The sequence below is a fragment of the Anthonomus grandis genome, chromosome 2 (genome assembly GCF_022605725.1).
Source record: "Anthonomus grandis grandis chromosome 2, icAntGran1.3, whole genome shotgun sequence".
NCBI classification, from domain to species: Eukaryota; Metazoa; Arthropoda; class Insecta; order Coleoptera; family Curculionidae; genus Anthonomus; species Anthonomus grandis.
The window spans coordinates 47,298,628-47,321,210 of NC_065547.1; the positions used below are offsets into that span (position 1 = coordinate 47,298,628).

A 22,583-nucleotide genomic window follows, 5' to 3' on the forward strand; every position below is an offset into this window, starting at 1 on the left:
ACTTTTTATATGATCTATAATATATTTGCGAACTTCATCAGTAATTTTATGGGGTCTGATGCTATGTTTTCCTTGCATATCAGGACTTGGAAGTGTTTTTCCAAGTTTCAGTTGTTTTTGCAGAAGTTCTATTTTTTTCTTCCTATTTGAAAAAGTTGACAAAAAGCAACTTTGCAAATAAATATCTTCTTTCAATCTATTGTGATAAAATATTTAAAGGAGCGCGTTCTGTTTTTAGTTGTATTAATTTTTTGCGTTTTATAGGGTGTGGTATGATACTTCTAAATAGGAAAGCATTTTTAGTATTTATATCCATGCCGTAGAATTTTTTAAATATTACTTCCCTATTTTCGACACAAATTTCATCACTGCATTTGCTTTGGGATTTACATAGGTTTTCTCTTCTTACGCTTTTTGCGCAAATTTTATAACCCTTTTGGGCCATATATTCTTCGCCTTTACATCTGGCTATGGCAGCAGCCTTTCTTTTCCATTTTTCGGGATTTCTGCTCCTTCTTCTCGATTTCATCTTAGAACGATCGTCCTCTATTTCAGGACTGATAACTTCAACATTTTCACCTGTTTCTTCAACGTTAACTAAAAAAAAAACAAAAAATTATTACAGATACTATAGTCAACTTTAATATTATACAAGTAAAAAATACATACCACCTACAGTTTCCCCCAGGACGTCATCATCTGACGAATGTAAGCTCTGCTGTTTTTTATTTTTGATTCGCTTTTTATTGTGAACTTAAAAAATATCAGAATTTATAAACATGCAAACCTGTCATCAACTAAAAACAGTATCAAAACGCATACGAAAAAATTTAAATACTAGTTAAATGCAAAAAATTAGTGAAACCCTTAACATGAACCTACCTAGTGTACTGAGTGGGAGATTATCATCTGAACTATCTGTCTCATAAGAACTATCACTGTCTGTGCTTGGCTTATATTCATCTGAGGAGCGTAAAAAATCTGCATTACTACCATTACCTAGAAAATATATTATATTACCAAAACATAATATATTTTTAGCTATGCTTTTAAGAAGGTACGAGTACAATAAAATTCTACTTACTTTTTGATAAAAAATAGTTCATCTCATCTTTTGATGAGCTAAGTGTCTCCGTAAGGGTATTTTCCTTAGTTGAGGGATAATCAGGAGCTTAAAATCAAATTCTACAGAAAAAACTGAAAAGAATCAAAATTTTGCGTATCTCAGCATAAACTAGTTTAAATTATATTATTAAATAGAAAAGATATTTTAATCAGAATAGTCTATTTATAGTCTTATTATACCCCTAAAAAACAAGAGAAAAAAAGGTAATGTACATAACCTCATTCAACTTGGACATCCTAATATAATAAATACTTACTCTAAATTGTAATTATAAATAGGAATTATTATATTCATATATACTAATTTACTTACCGTGTGTATCTTCCAAAGGCTTCCCAATATCTTCAGTATAATTTTCAATTTCAATTTGGAGTAGAGTTCCCAATATCACTTTAGAAACACTCGCCGAACTGCAAAATGCTTTATCATTATTAGTTTTTTTTTTATTGACATTAATGCGAAATCGACGATATGCTTTTCTCGCGACATGCTGTGTACAAATAATATAAAAACTTATAAAAATATTGCACTGTTTCCTCTACGAAAACACATAAAATCTGACATCACTTTTTAGGTTAGGATCAATTTACAGTGAATAAAGGTGTTAAGTGACATTAAATGATTTTAACACCTTTATTCACAGGAGATCATTCTTTTTGAGGCAGTTAACACCTTTATCCACTGGTTATCTCGAAAATGGTGAAAGTTGGCAGCACAAAAGTTCATAAAATAGGTGTAAAAGGACTTTATCCACTAAAAAAGTAAATTTTTCGAAAAATGTTACTTAACACCTTTATCCATCAACCCCTTCAATTAAGTTATGCATAACTTATTATGACAAGTTTTAAGCAAGGAATTTATGAAAAAGAAATTCTGGATTTAGTTTCTAGATATGGATTCAATTTCTAGAAAGAAGCTTTTATATTGCTGCACTATTTTTAACATAACGCGTGGTTTAGACAACTTAAGAATTGCATGTTTGCAATCTGTGTAATTATACAGTTGCTCAAGAGTAACCGATCAGAGTTCAACATATCAAATATTTCTGTTTAAAGTATACGATAGCCTGAAATTGACTAGTAAAGTCAAATCAGTTAATGTAATGTCATTCGATCGGGACTGACTGCAAAATTTAATAAAGCAGGATTTACTGTGGCCTCTTCCTGTTCGTTGCTTTCTCTCATAAGTGAGTTTTTTTTAAGCTGATATCTGACTAAAATTACTGTATTTTTTAGGAATATTCTGCGAATTTACGCAATAACATTTAAGTAAATTGCTGTCGTAAGCAGTTTTAGTTTAAAACTTATGAAGTTTTATTAAGGAAATAATTAAAATAGATGGCACTGTTTTGTCTAAGAATATTCCTTGAATATTATTTTCGAGCACATGCGAAAATTTAGTTTAATTGCCTAAGTAAGAAAATATTCATCATACGCAATTAAATTATGCACATTTCATTACAAGTCTACCTGTGAATTTATGAACTAATTTCTAGAGTTATTCTGAGAATATATGTAATATTAAACAGTCCAAAAAGTTGGTCTAATTGATTTTTATTATTAAAAAGCGTTTATTATATTTTATTTAATTACACATGCCTTAATGCATTCTATTATTTATTTTATGATAACTTTTAATGAAGAAAATCTATAGAGGGAATTATGGGCTCTATTTTATTATCTAAAAATAATTTAATAAGAAATGGATAAAATAAAAGATTTTCTTTTAAAATTAAAAATACAATAATAGAAAAAATGGTATGGGCTAAATTATAAATAACATTTTTGGCGCCCAACGTACAACAACGTATTAGTAAGAAAATTTTTTACAAGTGAAAATTTTAACGTGGAAAGAAAGGTCAAATTCAAAAATACAACGAAATAGGTTTGCACCCGACAGTTACATTTAGATGCTATTTTTTAAAAGTAGCTTAAAGCTTAATCAATAGTAATTTTGCTAACCATTTATTACCTACTTTGAGTAAATGTTCGTTCCAACCTCTGCTAGAGGTAAAGTACTGGGAGTAATAAAAAAATCCAGTTTTTAAAGAGGGCGATAACCAAGCCATTAAAAACCACAGGCTAATATCAATTTTCAGCATATTTTCAAAGATTATTAAAAAAGTGCTCTACAACAGACTTGTGAGGTTGAACAATTTGTTACTGAATATTTAGTATTTGATGCTTCTCTTCTCAATAAATCTGACATTTTATTGAGGCAAGACTACATCATTTGGGAATTAGGGAAAAATGTCTATGAATAATTATGCCTTTTTTATCCGGAAGGGAAATGCTGATAAAACTAAATGAAGTTGAATCTAACCTTTACGATGTCTACATTGAGGTGGAGCGAAAACTGGACCAAAATAACTAATTTTCAAAAACGAATATGCCTGGGTGTGCAAAAGATGCCATTCGGGGTTCTTATTTACCCAAAAAAATCCGAATGACTTTTGACGATTCCATCGGCTGCCGAAATGACCTTGAAAATTTTAAAATTAAAAAAATCTTTAAAACTGCAAAAAAAGCCAAACATGCAGGTCTCAGCTAGTTTTTCATGAAAAACTACCCAGAACTCACCACGTGGATGAATGGTGCAACGTGGAGGTTGCATCTCGAGTTCCACCCTACCCTCCCACCCTTAGAATAATTTTTTTTTATTTTTTCTGTTCTAGAACTGCTAAGAATTGCTTTTTAGTATCAAATTGCGGCAATATTTGTCTTGATTCAATACGAGCTTTAATAAATCCGTCTCGTGCTTCAGGGCCATAAACCGCCATAGAGGCTTCAGTAACTAACTTAACTGCTCGTTCAACTGCCTATGAATGACAAGGGAATTTTAATAACCCTATTTAATCAGGAACCAAAGAAATCATGTTAGTTAGTTCTTCGTTCTAAATTTCCATTGTTAATGGGGGCTCGCTTATAACAACATTTTGCCAGTCAATTAAGTCGACATAATCTTGACAATAAAAATTCAATTTATTCACGCGAAATATTCTAACATCCTCGGTTTTTGCGGTTGATCTGCATTTTAAAATCCTTCTTAAAGCTAACTCTCGAATATGTTTTCTATCATCTCTTGGCATGGCTAATAAAATATTTTCTGGGAGCGCAAAAAAATCCATTTCTCTCAATTACGGGATCAATACCTTTTTTTATTTCTTCAGGGAGGTAACGAGATTTATTTATAATGCTAAACAAGTGCCTAGCACCATCCTTACAAGACCAATGGCATTTAATTTGAAACCAGCATACGGCATACACTTTTACTATAAACTCTGTTAACATTTTAAGGTTTTGAGAGGGCTCATTGGTAGCAACATATAACCTTAGGACTCTATTGGCTGTGGTAAGCCATCTAGAGTGTGATATTTTCCCTGTCGCTTTTAGAGCCCAATCGTCTTTTAAAACTCCAGTAGAGATTCCTTGACACATCTCATATAAATACTTTGCATCGGTACTTACGGTTTCTAAATCAAATAATGGTAAAATTGTTTCAATTTTCTTAAACTGTACGACTGGTAAATTTTCACACGATTCAAGGGTCTTGCCAATGGCTCCCTCTGATAATTAAAGATAGATGGGATTCTATCTTTAATTATCGAAATTTTGAGGAGGTTTCGGCAGCCGAAGATATTGTTTTTGGACGTTTAATTTTTTTTGGCTCACTTGAGTGTACAATAGGCACCTTTTAAACATACAGGGTAATTAAAATTCCAGAAATCAAAAATTCGCTCCACCCTAGTCTACATAGTTGCTCCATATTTGCACCATAAAGTTTGCTTTTTTAAAAAAATGATATTTCTGCTAGTGAAGATCAGTCTCTTATGCAAAGAATAATGCAGCATGTAACTGCATGAAGCAATCATGCTTAATTAATCAACTCATTCTAAATGAACAAAAGAATGTTCAAATACATTTTTAACCTCTTCGTGTAAAATTTTAAAGCATACATGTGAATAATTAGACAGCTTGAAATGCACAGATAAATATGTCTACTATATGCCCAATTGTAAAATTACAAAAATCAACATAGATAGGCTATTTGTATTCCAAAAAAAGAATCAGTCAAAGGATTATCAGCAGTCGAATGGTTTAAAATCACAAGAATACTATCGTGAAATTTTCAAGAAGCACAAAAAACTGACGTTAATATACTTACAAGTACTCACTCTATATATAAAAATAGCTAAATTTATAAGAACAATAGGCTGTACAACTATACTACAAGAAATTCCAAATTCTCTTACTTTACTAAGGCATAAAATGTCTGTGTATCAAAATATATAATCAATTACCGTAAACGATGATCAAAGAACTTAAATTGTTGAACTAATATATAATCTTGACGAATACTAGGTTTTGCAAAAGTTACTAATGGCTCATCACACTTTGGATGTAAAAATGTATCAAGAGATGAACCGGCAGTTTCTGCAGATATAACTAGAGGGATTTTGTATTTTAGATGTGAAAGTGGATGAATAAATAAACTAAAGGTTTGTAAAAATATTCTAATAGATAAACATGCATACCTAGAAAAATAATATTCAGAGTGTATGAAGGAAGAAACTAGCGGTTTTTATAAAAATTATGTTATGTTCGAAGTTAAAACTAGGGGTTTCTAAAAAAATTACTAGTGGGTCATAATCATAAATTAAACATAATTTAAAATCTATAATCGAAGAAACTAGCGATTTATGAATAAAAAATACTAGTGTATTAGTTTAGTAGTTAAAATAAATCATTATATATTGAACCTAATTTAAAGAATTGATTTATTTACTATATCAGTTCTTTTATTGACCAAATTGTGAGCAATATTTTGGCACCCAACAAACAGCATATTAATTTTTTTTAAATATTAAAAGCAAATAATTATTATTGGTTAGTTTTTAATATTAATTATGATTTAAAGCTTTTCTTTTTAACTCTTTTAACCATTTCAAACAATTTAAATTATTAAATGAATAATTACATTTTGAGTATTTAATATGAATTTTTCTCTTAATATTTGGTTACTGTTATAAAACAAAATATCCTATGCATTAATGCTTATATTCTGTTCAAATTTATTTATGTATATTGACAGTTGAAATACATTTGCAATAAATATGGTTATTTTCCAAACTGATCAAAATTTTATAATTATTCAAATCAATAAAATTAGCGTTAGTTTTTTCCTTCCTTATAAGCCCAAACCCTGTTTGATTTTAAATTTTAAAATCACTAACCTAAGACTTTAATAAATGAAAGAAACTTAATTAAATTATACTAAAATGGTTGATTGAATTAAAATGTTATGGTCACAAAAAAAACTGTAACTATTTTTAAGTGCAAACATCGGTACTAAAAAGTTTAAAATTAAGCTTATTGCTATATTAAAAAAGACTTTGCAGATCTGCATTTACATTTGTCTTAACCTCGTTATAGAAATGTGGGACAAAATTAATTAAACAAAAACTGTGTTTAATTAATTTTGTGTCATCAGCGAAGGAGTGTGTAAGGTCAAATGTATATAATAAAAATAGCAAGGGTCTCAAGATAGAGGATACAATACCCAAAAGCAGGTTCTTATAAGTTAACGTCTGCCTTTCAAATAACTTTGAAAAGAAGATATAGCAATTTCATTGAAACAAAAAAAAACCCTGAAGATCGAAAGTAAAATTTGAAAACACCATTTTACAAATGAAAAAAGTGACTCCAATGAGAGTGTTATTTATTTTGATATAAAGAGAAACTAAAATTCCTTAACAGCATTTTATTGAACATTATTCTATGAAATTTGAGAGGTTTCCGGAATTCAGTGGAATTCAAAACATTCCTATCATATCAAGAAAACTCTTTAATTAATTTTTATTTGGGCATCATTAACTTGATTTCTTTAAGCACAAATCCAAATTTATTCAGCAATTCCTCAAAATCTCTCATTACTTAACATGGTTTTCCAATAGCAACATAATTGAAAATTGTTGATAATTTAATTAATGTCTTCATTTGTATTCATTAGAATGAATAGAATCTATGATTTTGAAGATATCAAGTATTCACGGTGAAGAATTCAATTAAAGTATTTCCTTAATTCTTCATCATTCCTGGTCTAATAAAATTATATGGCTTCTCAATAAAATATTTTAAAAAAATAGATACACAATAATAGTTTACTCTAGAAAAATGCCCTATTTATATATATCATTACATATTTGGTGCAGTTGGTAGGATTGATAGAATCGTGTAACACGATTGGAGATTTATAAATAGTAAACTTTTGATTGCATTAGGAATTTTCTAACAGGTATGTTAATTATGAATAAAAAGCAGTTTAAGCATACTAGATCTATGAGATCTGGATTAGTTCTAAGAAAATCTGTCATCATACTATCCAAATGCTAAAAATATTTATAGGTTATGTTATTTTGATTGCCTTAAATTATGCTATTAAATAAAGCCAAGGCTAAACATAGCTTATATTTTATGATTCCTAAGATTTATCACCTATAAGAGAAAATTGAGAAAAAGAGCAGCTGTGTTTAGTAGTAACTTTTACACTTGAACATTTCCAATAAAAATGCATAAAATATTTTATCTTAAATGTTATTTATTTTTTCATATAAAAACGTTTTACCTATATAACTAGTAGAGAATACAATTTAGTCATAATTCTTTTATACTTTTTACATATTAAATTTTATAAGCTAAGATCCAGACTAAAAATAGTAAATCCTATTTTAATTGGTACAACTTAAATCATTCATTCTGAAATGAATGTCTCCTTGCCCTAAAAAAAAAATCCACATTTTACTAATTTAATTGAAAGATTCCTTCTAATTAAAAATAAATTGGCACCAATGGGAGATCGAAACGAAATCGAAACCGATCCACCTTGAACGCAAATTATTGCTCGAGACCATCTCCGCTCGTTTTGCTCATACAAATTTTATTTTAGACGGGTTTTTAAGGTTTTTGGGTTATAAACACGTCAAGGTTAGATGGGATGTTTTTTTTTTAATTTATTCGGAAAAAATAATGATTAGCAAAAAGAGACGCAAACTCGACACGAATTCATCATGTCCTGTATTTAACACCATTATATACAGCGGTTGATTTTTTTTGAAATAATCTTATATAGAAATAAAATAAAGATCGATGATCTCTTCTAAAGTGTCTTTTTTTGCAATTATCATAAATTTAGTTCTTATATCATGTATTTCGATCCTATATTAAGTCACTAGCTTAATTATGGAATTATCAATTAGGGTGGTATTCACGCATAGATTTTAAAGAGAGTAAAAGATTAAATATAGAAACGCCCTTAAATTATATTGGCTCTAGATCAAGCATCTTTTTCTCATCAAATTTGTATAATAGTCTAATATAAAAACTAGAAGATATGATAGACCATGAATTAGTTAAAGTTTAAATAAAAAACATATAAATAGGTTAAAAAACAGGGGTTTTATAGACAATAAAACTCCATTGCACAATTATTAATTTTTTATTAAATAATCTTCATACTAATTGTATTTTACTGGATTTGATTATTCTGTCGTACGGTAATAAGATGCGCGTTAATGTCAAATATACATGAGTCACTTGATTAGATTATATCTTGTAAACTCTTATTTAACATAAGTATCCTATATAGTTTTGTTCCAATAACTAATAGAAAATTATATTTATGCTCTTGGGCTACTTCTGTCTTTGATGATAATGCAGGCGCATAAGTATTAAAAAAAAATATATTAAAATCCATTAACAGGACAAAATTAGACTTATACACACTGCCTACAAAATCTCATAATCCAGGTGTGCCTGTACTAAATTTTCTATAAATTTAATGATTATTGAACATACGCCCTTGGATTACTGGTGGTTAAAATAGTGCAGCTGTGCCATTAATTAAAAAAATCCATTAACAGTTACACATTGTGTACATATAGGGTTATAGTCTATAGAATTCAACTAGTAATAATTCATTCTACGTCCATGTGCTAAAAACCCTTTGACGAAACATTTAGACCTACACATTCATCTTATAGTCCAAGCGTCCCAGTACTAAATAATTAATTAACCAAAATTAGACAGACACAGAAAAACTACGTAACTTTTCTTAATAATTTTTTTACTCTAATTTAATGTAATGAGATAAATTTGATCTAAGAAATGTCTCTGTAGGTCCGAACTTAGAGCCCTTTAGGTGCAGATGTTTTCTGGTATTAAAAAAATTGAACTTTGCTTTAGTATAACTAGAAAACTACTTAGGAAAATTTTATTGGGTTTTTAGGAAAAGTTGAAGGGTTTCCTTGTGAATAAAGCCATATATTTTACTTTCTTGAAAGTCCACTATTTTTTTAGTTATTTCAAAGTTTCCAGAGGAGGATATCCTGTAAGAAGACAGTCATTTTTCCTGAAAACTATTAATGACTTTTCTTGGCGATTATTTTACTGAGGATGGATTTATGTTAAAAGCACCCTACTAGGTCAAAGTTTCTCTAAGTATAACCTCAAAATCTAAGGAAAAACCAGAGAATTTTCTTTAGCTTCCTCTAACTTGGTTTCTGTAGGGTACATGACTTGACACCCAAGAAGTGTCACTGTACTATTTATACTATACTATTCACATTATACTATTTATACTTGTAGTACTAAATATGTTAGCAGCCCGTCGTGGTAATTTTCATTATTTGTTTTTGTTAATATTAATTAATTTAAAGGGATTTTCACAATAGGTCTTACTTTTAAATGCATCTATATCTATAGGGTTGTATAATTGCGAAACAATCCTATTTTGTCCATATGTCAATATTGATATGTAACTGTTATTTAATTCTTATGGCAGAATAAATGGTTTGAATTTGAAGTAAATTGTAGGGAATTTAATTGCCTTCTTGTTTCATGCGTTATAGCCAGAAAATGAGGAAACAATTACATACAAATAAATGACATAGTGAACGACGTCATCTGGAAAACGTGAAATAATGTATAAAGAGGTTGAAAAATATCCGAAAAAATGTGAAAAAGGGAAAAAATTAGAGGAACACGTGAAAAATTGGAAAATCTTGGAATAATATATTGCCAAGGCCTGGAAGACAGGACTTCAATAACAATAATCATATTTGAGTTTAACATTTCATAGTGACGCTTTGTAACATGTTAGCATAATTGCAGTGCAACAATAGCATAAATTTTGTTGAACTGTTTAGAAGATAGTGTGTTTGTTTTTTGTTATTTAATTAATATTTCCTTCTCTATTTAGTACGCGTGCTACACCATCGGTAAGGGCGTCCAAGCCATGAAGGCCGTCGTAGGTGAAAAAGCTTTAACCCCCGACGATCTGCTTTACCTCGAGTTCCTCACCAAATTCGAAAAGGACTTCATCGCCCAAGGAAACTACGAAAACAGAACCGTGTTCGAGTCGTTAGACATCGGCTGGCAACTGCTCCGTATCTTTCCCAAGGAGATGCTGAAACGTATCCCGGCCAACATCCTGGCCGAGTTCTACCCCAGGGATTCCCGTCACTGACTTCAACAGTAAAAAAAATCCATTTTGGCACTATGTGTTTCCAGATTAAATTAAAAAAAAAAACACTCAAATGACTTTAAAAAATACCCTAAATTTCCTGGAATACATGAGCAATTACCTCCAATATAAAATGTGAAAGTCACTTTTAGCACGAAAAGTTATAAAAAATCTTTGAAAAACTTCTCTAAAGTACTCAGACAAATTGGGAAGAGGCATGGATCAATTCAAATAAATCTCTCCCTGTTTGCCTTGAATTAAAAGAATCATTATTTTCCCATAGGACTTATTTAACAATTCATCTGCTCTTCTAATTCTTGTAATTCCTTAATATTACCCATAGATTATATCAAGATCACAACTACAGAGTATCCTACAGGCAAAAGAAAATTAAAGGAGGGACTTATACAGGGTGATATAAAATTGAGTGCAAAGATTTCAAGGGCGTATTAACCATCCAAAAATAAGAACTTTTTTTTATATAAACGTATGTCCTAACTTATTTCGTTTTCTAGATACAGAGTGTAAAGGTTTTTTAATAAATTTTTTTTATTTATTATTTAAAATCCTTTCAGCCAATTTCAATAAAATTTAGTAGGCTTATTTGTCGTCAAAAAGGCTCTTCTTAGATGGGAATAAAATTAATTGTTACGAGGGTTTTTAATATTAAACAACGGAAAGCGTTCATCAAAGATTTTATTTGTCACCCAAAATTTTTACAGACAAGCTGCGACTTATCTTCCGATAATTTATTGCGTATATCTGATCCCGTTTCGGGTTTTTAGAGAGTGAAATATTTTACCTGACCTAAGCATAACAAAAATGTAGAAAAAGATTAACATTGGTGACTAACGGAATTTATGCAAAATAAATGATATACTGTATGTGCAGATATTAGTAAATAATATTATGATTATTATTAGTATTTATAATAATCATTGTATGAAAGAATATTAATATGTATAAATATATATCTAACAATAATGATATACATACATGTACATAAATATATATGATATACATAAATAATTAAATATTAATAACAGGACGTAACATAATTTATTAATTCCAGCAGTGGCGTTTCAGGGGGCTACCTACTTGATACTCATAAGTAAAATTATGGTACGCCACCGCTTTTTTGACAATTTAATGTTTTTTTTAGATTAAGCAGTCAATAATGTAACTTTCTTGCCCCTTGAGCCTTACTCGTATTTAGCTTCGTTGCCAGGAAAAAAATCTAAATCTGTGCCTGGCCCTATTAACATAAATAATAAATTCGCATCGATTATTGAGATTGACTTAATCTCTTTTCAAAATTTAACTTCGCCTAAGTAACAGATATATACAAAAGCAGATTTTTATAACAAAAAAATAAATTAATTAAAAAACTTTTTCACTCTGTATCTAGAAAACGAAAGAAGTTAGGACATACGTCTTTATGAAAAAAATAAACTTCTTATTTTTGGCTGGTAAATACGCCCTTAAAATCTTTGCACTTAATTTTGAATCACTCTGTATAGAATTTATTTTATAATTTCTTAGTTAATAAATTCAAGAAAACCTTTAGACTGAAAGAGATCCCTGTGAATGGATTTTGCATTAAAAAGTTTAATTATTTTAAATGGAAATTAAAATGCGAAAAATACGATTTTGAAAGGTTGTGTGAAAATCGCGCCGCCATTTTGAATTTTTCCAAAATGAGCTAGGTACTAAAAAGTAGTATTTAGGTTGCTTATGATGTGTGCCAAATTTCAAATTTTTATACTGTAAATTTTGCACTGCATAAAAAAATCATCATCATTAACAAAAATGGTTTGAATTTTAAATTAAAGTAAATTGTAGGGAATTTAATTGTCTTCCTGTTTTATACGTTATATCCAGAAAATCAGGAAACAACGACATACAAATAAAAGACATAGTGAACGACGTAAAATTCCTGTAAGACATATAAAATGACCCCAAAAGCCTGGAAAACGTGAAATAATGTATAAAGAGGTTGAAAAATATCCAAAAAAATGTGAAAAGGGCAAAAAATTGAAGGAACTTATGAAAAATTGAATTCTTGAGAGAGTATATTGCCAAGGCCTGGAAGACAGGACAAGAAAGTCACTTAAAAGACTTTGAAAAATACCCTAAATTCCCTGGAATACATAAGGAATTACCTCCAATATAAAAGATGGAGGGCCGAAGAGTGGAGGACCGCCTTTTAGGACGAAAAGTTATAAAAAATCCTTGCAAAAGTTAAAAGTACTCAAACAAATCGGGAAGAGGCATGGATCTATTCAAACAAATCTCTCCCTGTTTGCATTGAATTAAAAAAATCATTATTTTCCCGTAGGACTTATTTTATAATTATTCATCTGCTCTTGTAATTCTTGTAATTCCTTAATATTACCCATAGATTAGATCAAGCTCGCAACAACAGGGTATCCTACAGGCAAGAGAAAACTAAACGAGGCACTTATATAGGGTAATTCAAAATTGAGTGCAAAGATTTCAAGGGCGTATTTACCAGCCAAAAATAAGAACTTTTTTTCATATAAACGTATGTCCTAACTTGCTTCGTTTTCTAGATAGAAAGTGTGAAAGTTTTTTAATAAAAGCGGTTTTTTATCAATTATTCAAAATCCTTTAATGGGAATAGAATAAGTATATTAATTCCAGTGGCGTTTTAAGTTTTTATACTTAATACTTATAGGTATTATTATGGTACGACGCCACTGTGTTTTTAAAAATTTATTTTTTTTTAGATTAAGCGGTCGATAATGTACCTTTCTTGCCTCTTGAGCCGTACTTGCATCTAGCTTTGTTTTCAGGAAAAAAATCAAAATCTGTGCTTGGCCCTATTAAAACAATTAATAAATTCGCATTGATTATTGAGACTCATTTAATTTCTTTTCAAAATTTAGCTTAGCCTAAGTAACAGATACATACAAAAGTAGATTTTAATAACAAAGAAAAAAAAAAATTTTTTATTAACAAACTTTTACATTCTGTATCTAGAAAACAAAACAAGTTAGGACATACGTTTTTATGAAAAAAACTGGTTATTTGTGGCTGGTAAATACGCCCTTGAAATTTTTGCACTCAATTTTGAATCACCTGTATAGACTTTATTTTATAATAATTTCTTAGTTTAAAATAAAAAAAAATAAATATATATATATTTGATGTATAGTAGTTGTGGTATTATAAATTGTCGCAATACATGCACTCTTTCATTAAGAAATTCAAGAAACCCTTTACAATGAAAGAAATCCCTGAGAATGGATTTTGCATTAAAAAGTTTAATTATTTTAAATGGAAATTAAAATGCAAAAAATACGATTTTGAAAGGTTATGTGAAAAATGGCGTCCCGTCGCCATATTTTAAATGGAAATTAAAATGCAAAAAATACGATTTTGAAAGGTTATGTGAAAAATGGCGTCCCGTCGCCATTTTGAATTCTTCCAAGATGAGCTAGGTACTAAAAAGTAGTATTTAGGTTACTTATAATGTGTGCGAAATACATATAAAATGGTTCAAGACATATAAAATGGTTCCAAAAGCCTGGAAAACGTGAAATAATGTATAAAGAGGTTTAAAAATATCCGAAAAAATGTGAAAAAGGCAAATAATTAGAGGAACTCATGAAAAATTGCCATGAATTCTTGAGAGAATATATTGCCAAGGCCTGGAAGACAAAAAAAAACACTCAAAAGGCTTTAAAAAATACCTTAAACTCCCAGGAATACATAAGCAATTACCTCCAATATAAAAGGTGAAAATCACTTTTAGGACGAAAAGTTCTAAAAATCGTTGAAAAAGTTGAAAGTACTCAAACAAACCCTGGAAGAGGCATGGATCAATTCAAACAAATCTCTCCCTGTTTGCCTTGAATTAAAAGAATTATTATTTTCCCATAGGACTTACCCAGTAATTCATCTGCTGTTGTAATTCTTGTAATTCCTTAATATTACCCAAATCTCACAACTCCGTATCACAGTATCCTACAGGCAAAAAAAAATGAAACAAGGGATTTATATAGAATCAATTATATAATTTCGTAATTTAAATTTAAAAAAATATACTTACAGTAAATGGCAAAAATATGATAAAAAATAAATAAAAAATAAATGAAGGCGTGTTCGAAAAAACGCTCGCACACATCGATTTATATTTATAGTTACGCATTTCTTTCAATAAAATTTTTAGATAGAGGATGTCTCATGTAGCCGTGGTCAATACCAACTTTCTTATTTTAAATGGAACACCCTGTATGTGATTCTACACAAAATTATAAACATTTCGTTGTATCACATGTCATACTTTCATTAAACTGTTTCGAAGGTATGCAGTTTCTCTAAATTTTCTTTCAACTTTACTTACTGTACTTCTTGTAATGGGCCTTTCCGGATATTTTGCATTAACCAAATTACAAACTTTAAATAAATAAATTTCTAAAATTTCAATTCGTTAAGCTTCACTTAAAAGAACCGTATTTGCTTTAAATACACACTGACACAAATAATTTTTGACAATTTACTTAACATGATAATATACCTTTTATACCTTAAATAATGCTTGTTTTTTTAATTAGATACTTGAACAATTTTAAGGGCATTTGTTCCGTGTTTTTTGACATGTATCATATTTTGTATGTTTTTAGCAAAAAGGAATTAAAAAAATAAGAATATAAAAATGAAATCCGTTTTTTCTTTTTTTAGTAGAATAAGTTTTAGAGGCTTTTAAATTCATAAAAACAGGAATTTTTAAGACCGCATATCTTAGAAACAAGTAAATAAAAATATATATCAAAATGTTTATAATTTTATGTAGAATCCAAAAATGTAATCACATAATATAGGGTGTTTTAAGCTATTTAAAATAAGAAAGTATGCGAGCGGTTTTTCGAACACGCCCTCGTTTATTTTTTATCTAATTTGTTCCATATTTTTGTCGTTGCACTGTATATTTGATGTGTAGTAGTTCTAGTATTATAAATTGTCGCAGTAGATGCACCCCTTTCATTAATAAATTCAAGAAACCCTTGACACTTTAAAAGAAATCCCTGAGGATGAATTTGACCTTAGAAGGTTTAATTATTTTAAACAGAAATAAGAATGCAAAAAATAAGATTTTGAGAAGTTATGTGAAAAATGGCGTTCCGTCGCCATTTTCAATTTTTCCAAAATGAGCTGGGTACTAAAAAGTAGTATTTAGGTTGCTTATGATGTGTGCCAAATTTCAAATTTTATTTTGCACTCTAAAAATAAATAATCCTGACATAAAGCAATGATTAAAATAAGCTCCAAAAACAGTAAAATCGGATCTTTTGAAATAATCGTGTTCTTCAGAAAGAATTGAATAAATGGGGCCAATATATATTATATTATCACTTCTTTATAGGAGCATACTGTAGGATGCAGAGTCAATAAAACATATTGACGTAGGGTATAGTATTCTATTTATACATAATAAACGATGGTTTTATACCTTTAGACCTTTATTCTTCACCTCTACCACCAAATTTATTTACTACTAGAACTAGCACTTGTCACTGTATTCTAATAGCTTATTTAAAAACTGTTTTTTTATGACGCAATTTAAGCCGCTAACATTTTGTAATTTCAGCGAGTTTATATTCAGTTGACCTTTAGACATCAACGCAAAACGAACATCTTCCCCGTGTTGCCCATGAATAATTTACACAACACAGTTACGTAACTTTTACTAATATATATTCTTTACTAATGATTCGGGCATAATTGGGAATGGAATAGATGGGCAAAGTCTTAATTAGATTTCTGTTATTTCGCTCTGCCCCCCGGAAGACAAAAGTTAATCTCGACTGTGTAGATCTCGATTTATCCCGATACAGTTGCTTTCATTTACGTTAAATTACATCGAGCAGCGAGCAACAAATGCCTCTTAAAATAATAATAATCGTAATAATCCGAGAAAAATATCGCATCCTGCCGCCGCAATTAATGCTAGAGTGAGCACCGAGTTCAAGAATCAAGCGGAATGGGATTAGGTACTTGTAATGGGTAGCTTTTGTCCCTATTAGGAGATATTTTTTAATATTTATATAATAATATCGAGAATAACTGTGTGCGTTTGTGCACAAAATACATTATGTATGTGAACAGACGACGGCGATCAGTTACAGGTTTACAAAGTAGGTAGTCCGCAAAGCCCGAAGCGTCAATTCAACTTTCTCGTCTCAAAATATTGGGTCCACTGACTTCGATAGGAGACTGTTTACGACTGCTCGGATATAATGTAGAGTTTATTCTTTTAGAATTGGAAATCCAATTTAATTTTTAAATTAATCTACATCAGATACACTACTAAACAATTTCAAACAAAACCACAGAACACAAATATATAGAGAGGTGGTGGTTGCATACAAACAATTTTTTAATTCTGGACAATGAAATGAGAGGCCAGATATTTTGTAATATGTATTTATAAAAATCAAGTTAAAAATTCAACATTTGAAAAGTGAAACTTCTTTATTGAAATCAACTAATTTTGATTTTATGTAAGATTGGAGATTGGCAATACAAAAACATAACAGTATACAGATATATACTGTTATAGTATATTATACATAAGATATACAATAATTTATTCCATAACATTGATTCGTGGTGGTCTTTTTGGGAAAAATAGATCTTTTCTTTTTACACAAATTTTATGAATCTCGGTGACTAAATATCGGATGTAAATAAAAGCTGAGAGCATTAACGATGATATTAAATTCTTCCAAGCAGTTGATACCAGTCTCAAAGGTCTGGAAGAATTATTGTTTTTTATTGGGTTTTTTATTGGAAAAACCCGTGAGATAAATTAAGCTAGTTTTGAAGGTGGTAGACATTAAAACAGTAGTAATAACTCAATCTTTGAACTTCAAAATGGCGTCTCGTTGCCATTTGAATGTTTTGTCTAATGAGCTAAAGACCAAAAAGTAGTATTTAGGTTGCTATTGATGAGTGTGAAATTTCAAGTTTTTATATAAACGCATTCAAAAGATAGGAGGGCAGGGGAACAATTAAGAGCTGCAATATAAAATTTCATCAAATTTAAATTAATAGTGTTATTAAATTAAATATTGACTATATGTTTTCTGCAATAACATTGTTTTTTATCAACACAACCCTTACCCCTCCACCTACCACAAACTGTCCAGTAAGAAATTCTTTTAAAAAATCACCGTTTTTGTGCATAACATCCGATCTAGAAGCACTGTTTTTCTATTAAATATTTGTTACTATACATACAAATAATTATATCAGCTTTACATAAACAAAAACTCTGTTATTATATTAGATATTAACGATGACATGAGCTGTTATTTATGCATATTATTTTGGGAAACAATGATTTTTCAAAACAATTTCTTACTGGTAAGTTGTGTGGGGTGGGTGGGCGGGTAGGTGTAGGGTTAATAAAAAGCAGTTTTTTTTTTGCAGAAAATAATTTCTTGAAAAAAAATGCTTTTTAAGAAAATTATAATAGGAGATTTTAAAATCTATAGTTTTTGTATCTATACTTTTCTCACATAACTTTAAGGTTTTCGAGTAAAACGTGAAAATACTCTATTTTATTTTTTGCAATAGTTGCAATAGGCGTGCCATTTTTTATCGCAAATAAGGGGACATTCAGTTTTTTTAAGATAAGTCCTTAGGTTTTGAAAAAAATTTAGTTTTTTTTGGTTGTAGACAACTTTTCATTATCTAGGTTCAAAAGTAAAGTTTTTAATAGAAACTATTGATATATTTATTAACCGTGTATGGAAAGAGTATATTTAGTAAACTGTAGAATATACGTATATTATATACGATTCTGTTTACACAAAGGAGAAAACTTCGGCATTTAAAAAAATTGACACGGGATTTATATAGCTAGTCTTTACATGCCACTGTAGAGGATACGATATACTTTTCCTACACGCATATAACTTATAGTGTAATAATACAATATCATACACAAAGAAATCTAGAAAAAAAGGAAATGCATTAACACGTATGAAACAATAATTATACCAGATAAGATATAAAAATAAAACAACTTAAGAATACAAATTTGCTTAAAACTAAACAGAGATTTAAAAAATAGAATTTATTTTAAAAAAATGCAGTGGTAAAAAATGCTTTGTTATAATAAATAATAATATTTATAATAGATAAATCCCTTATGGACGCTGTCTCATACCAGGGGACTCAGTCCATCTTCGGTGGGTCCACTTGTCCACCAGACCCTTCATTGACGCGACCGCAACGCATTTGGCGATACCAACTATGGGTTCCGGCCCCATCGGCACATTCGCGGATCCCAGTCTGGCGAGAGAGTCCGCTTCCTCATTACTTGCATGGCCTGCGTGGCCAGGTATACAGACGAGCTGGACCCTGCAACCAACCTGTACCAGTTTTTTCAGGACTTTTATGCACTCTAGTACAAGCTTGGAGCTTACCTTTGCGGCCGTGATAGCCTTAATGGCAGCTCTGCTGTCCGAGCATATTGATACAACTGTATTGCGGTGTCCGCTGCTTAGGATTTTCTGTCCGCATTTTAATACAGCGAATACTTCGGCCTGGAAGACAGTGGCGTGCTCCCCCAGCGAGTATGCCCTACTGGTATGTGGGATCCCACCAATAAGCCCTGATCCAGCTCTGTTATTCATTCTGGAGCCATCTGTGTACCAGATGGTCCCCCTATTTAGCGATGCAGGTCTGTTGGAATGATGCCACTCCTCTCTGCCTGCAATGTGCGTCACGAATCCCTCGCAGTCCACAGTCACTGGAGCCATGCAGTCACTGCCCATCAGAAGGAGAGGACATTCCTGTATGGCCCGTGACCAAATTTTTGCGTGACCGGTCTCGCCAGCACGTAGTTCGCCGAGGACGTATAACCTGTACGCAGTCCTCATTGTGTGGTACAATAATATAATAGTGATATATGTTATTTAATTTCAGGTATCATACTGTATATTAATTTGTTATACAATGAATTATTATTATTGTTAAATATTTATGCAATACTATTGCACACGTATGCACGACAATTATGTAGAACACTGTTTTTAAATAACTACTAATATACCAGATATCATCGAAGAGAGTAATATACAATGGTGTAAGCGCATTTGGCATTCTTATTTATAATTCCTAAATCGAACCTTCACAATTGCCTATTGTCTCAAGCGCTCTAGTTGGCGCCGTCCGCATGGAACCCGTTATGCTGAGACATGCAAGACGTTGGACTCTGTCCAGTTGAGCACGAATTTTCGCTTTCTCCGTACATGGCCACCAAACGAACGATAGCCCGATTCCTAGAAATCGAACTGTCCTGGAGTAATGCAGCTGCACGCCACCTAGAGATATAACAGGGTGCGTGCCAAAGTTACGTCTCCTCGTGAATAGTAGGAGCTGTGCTTTTTTGTGTTTAATCCTGAGACCCCCCGAGAGGCACCACATGTCCACCATACGCAGGGCTCTCATCATAGAACCCTGCATTGAGACGGCGTCTTTCCCTGGGCAAAGGATTACTAGATCATCAGCGTAGGCCTGTGTGTACAGGCTAGCATTGTTTAAAAGATTTATCCTCCCTGCGCGCAGCCCCTAGCCGCCAACGTTTCGACAATCTCGTTGTTGAGCTGAGCAGATACATGACGTTTCGAGAGCATGGCCTCTATTCAGCTAACCAAACAGGGTTCTGAGCCGCGGCTCTCGACTGTTTGGCAGATTAATGCAAAAGGGATGTTATCAAATGCCCCTTCAATGTCTAGAAACGCACCCAGACAGGCCTTGCCACTACCCAGAGCAACCTCCACCTTCCTAACGAGATGGTTTAGGGCCAGGTCCGTGGATTTGCCCGCATGATAGGCGTATTGGTGCACATGCAGTGGTTTGTTGACCAGGATGCTTTCCTTAAGATATCGATCAATCAGCCTCTCCATCGCCTTCAGCATACAGCTGGTAAGACTGATAGGTCGGTACGATTTGGGATCTATAAAATTGTTTTTTTTTGGGTTTCGGAATGAAGACGACTTTCACTTGACGCCACAACTTTGGGACGTAGCCCTGAGCAAGGGACGTCCTGAATAGTCTGACTTTGTGTGGGGTTAGTACTTCTAACCCGTTTTGCAAAAGGCATGGATATAATCCATCTGTGCCCGGAGATTTGAAGGGGGGAATGTCTTGATTGCCCATTTCACCCTCTCGTAGGTAATTATTCTTCTAGCAGTCTCGAACTCTAAGCGAATCGGAGCCCGAGAACAGCTAGGAGGATCGCGAGATAAGTTGGAGTCTGGGAAGTGGGTGCGCAGCATGACCTCCAGTGACTCCCGCTGATTGGTAGAAAAGCCGCCATCTGGAAGTGACGCATCTTATATAAATCTTTAAATAGTAGACAAAAAACCATATATTAACGTTTAATTTTTAATAAATAATATATTATTAATATGTAATAAAGTTTTTTATTAAACGTGAATAAAATGTGCAGTAAGTGTAAATCAAAAATAAACGTCTATTTAATCATCATGCGTTACTGGGGCTGTTTAATAATACAAAGATATTTTAATTTTTTTTACTCCAAAAATGTACAGGTTATATCCTATACATTTTTGCTCAATTGAGGAAACATAAAATCTCACATACAGCCGATGTTCTATTTGGCTAAAATAGATTTGTATAAGGGAAATTTAATTGTTCCTTGTGCAAATTCCTATTACATCTTTTATAAATTGAAAAATATAAAAAGGAAATGTGTCGGAAAAAACAAAATGATATTAAGTAGTTTTCTTAAGTTGAGTCCGTCTCAGACTTCAAATTTCCCGTGCTTAATTGAATTCAAATTTGGCGCCAAATTGGACCAGGTTTGCTTTCAAATCTGATTGGTTAAACGGCTTGCAAATATAGTTATGGCTTACCAATGTCACAATTAATTCGAATTGTTGTGTGCACTTTCAGTAGAGGGCCAACATTTCTTCCCGTTAACAAGGCAACCCGCATTTCTCAATCAACAATTTACTCCCAAAATATTTGTATTTTGGGAGTAAATCGTTGTTATTAGTGTACATGAAAAATTATTGCCAAAAGTTAAATTATATTATTAAATATCAGGAAGGTAATAGACATAACCACTTCTAAAAACACACAAGCTTGGCCTTTACATTATATTTAATTAATAAACTGTAATACGCAGTTACCATGACATTGTACTTCTTTCGTTTCATTGCATATGTTTTTTAGGAACGTAGTGATATATATTATTAATTTTTTTAATAAAGTGTAGTTTTTCTTTTAAGAACATCTCTAGGAACAAAACTCTTAAATACCGAGTAATTTTTTCATATTTTAAAATAGCACTAGGGCTGCATTAAATAAATAACCATCAGGTCCGTTTATGTTATGCATATAAATTATAAAAAATTCTTTTGCATTTTATATCATATTTAATTAATAGACTTGTCGATGCCTAGTTAATTTTTTTCTCAACAAGTACATTCTGAAACCCTTATCTAAATTCTTGTCTTTACTATTGAGCTAAACAGGTACAAGTTTATTCTAGTACGGTCTTTGATATTAAATATAATTAAAAAAAATTTTAAAAGAAATCCAGGCACTTTTCTTGAACTAATGTCATCCTGAGTTAGAAGAAACCCCTCACACCATTCTTAAGGAACATACTCTACAAATTACTTTTTTTTTAACAAGTCGTGTAGTTTTTTTATATTAGTATATGACATTCATTTAATTAGATACGTTTCTTCATAGTTCGCAGTTTGAATTAAGTCAATACACCTAGGATGCCATTATAACATTAGTCAATATCATATAAAGGGTAAAAATATTTAGGTTTTAACGGATTTTAATATTATCACACAGGATGTCTTAAGATATATAGCTAATCTTTCAGCCGTAATTTAGATGTTTTTAGATTACCAGTTTT

General features: G+C 31.1%; 1 long non-coding RNA gene across 1 annotated transcript; it reads right to left on the bottom strand.

The window, feature by feature from the left end:
- Positions 1-707: 707 nt before the first annotated feature.
- On the bottom strand, positions 708-1,297 carry LOC126746798 (uncharacterized). Its single transcript, XR_007663980.1, has 3 exons — positions 1,085-1,297; positions 883-999; positions 708-753 (listed from the first exon to the last, which is right to left on the bottom strand). It is a non-coding gene; the product is annotated as an uncharacterized LOC126746798 (long non-coding RNA).
- Between the last annotated feature and the right edge of the window lie 21,286 nt (positions 1,298-22,583).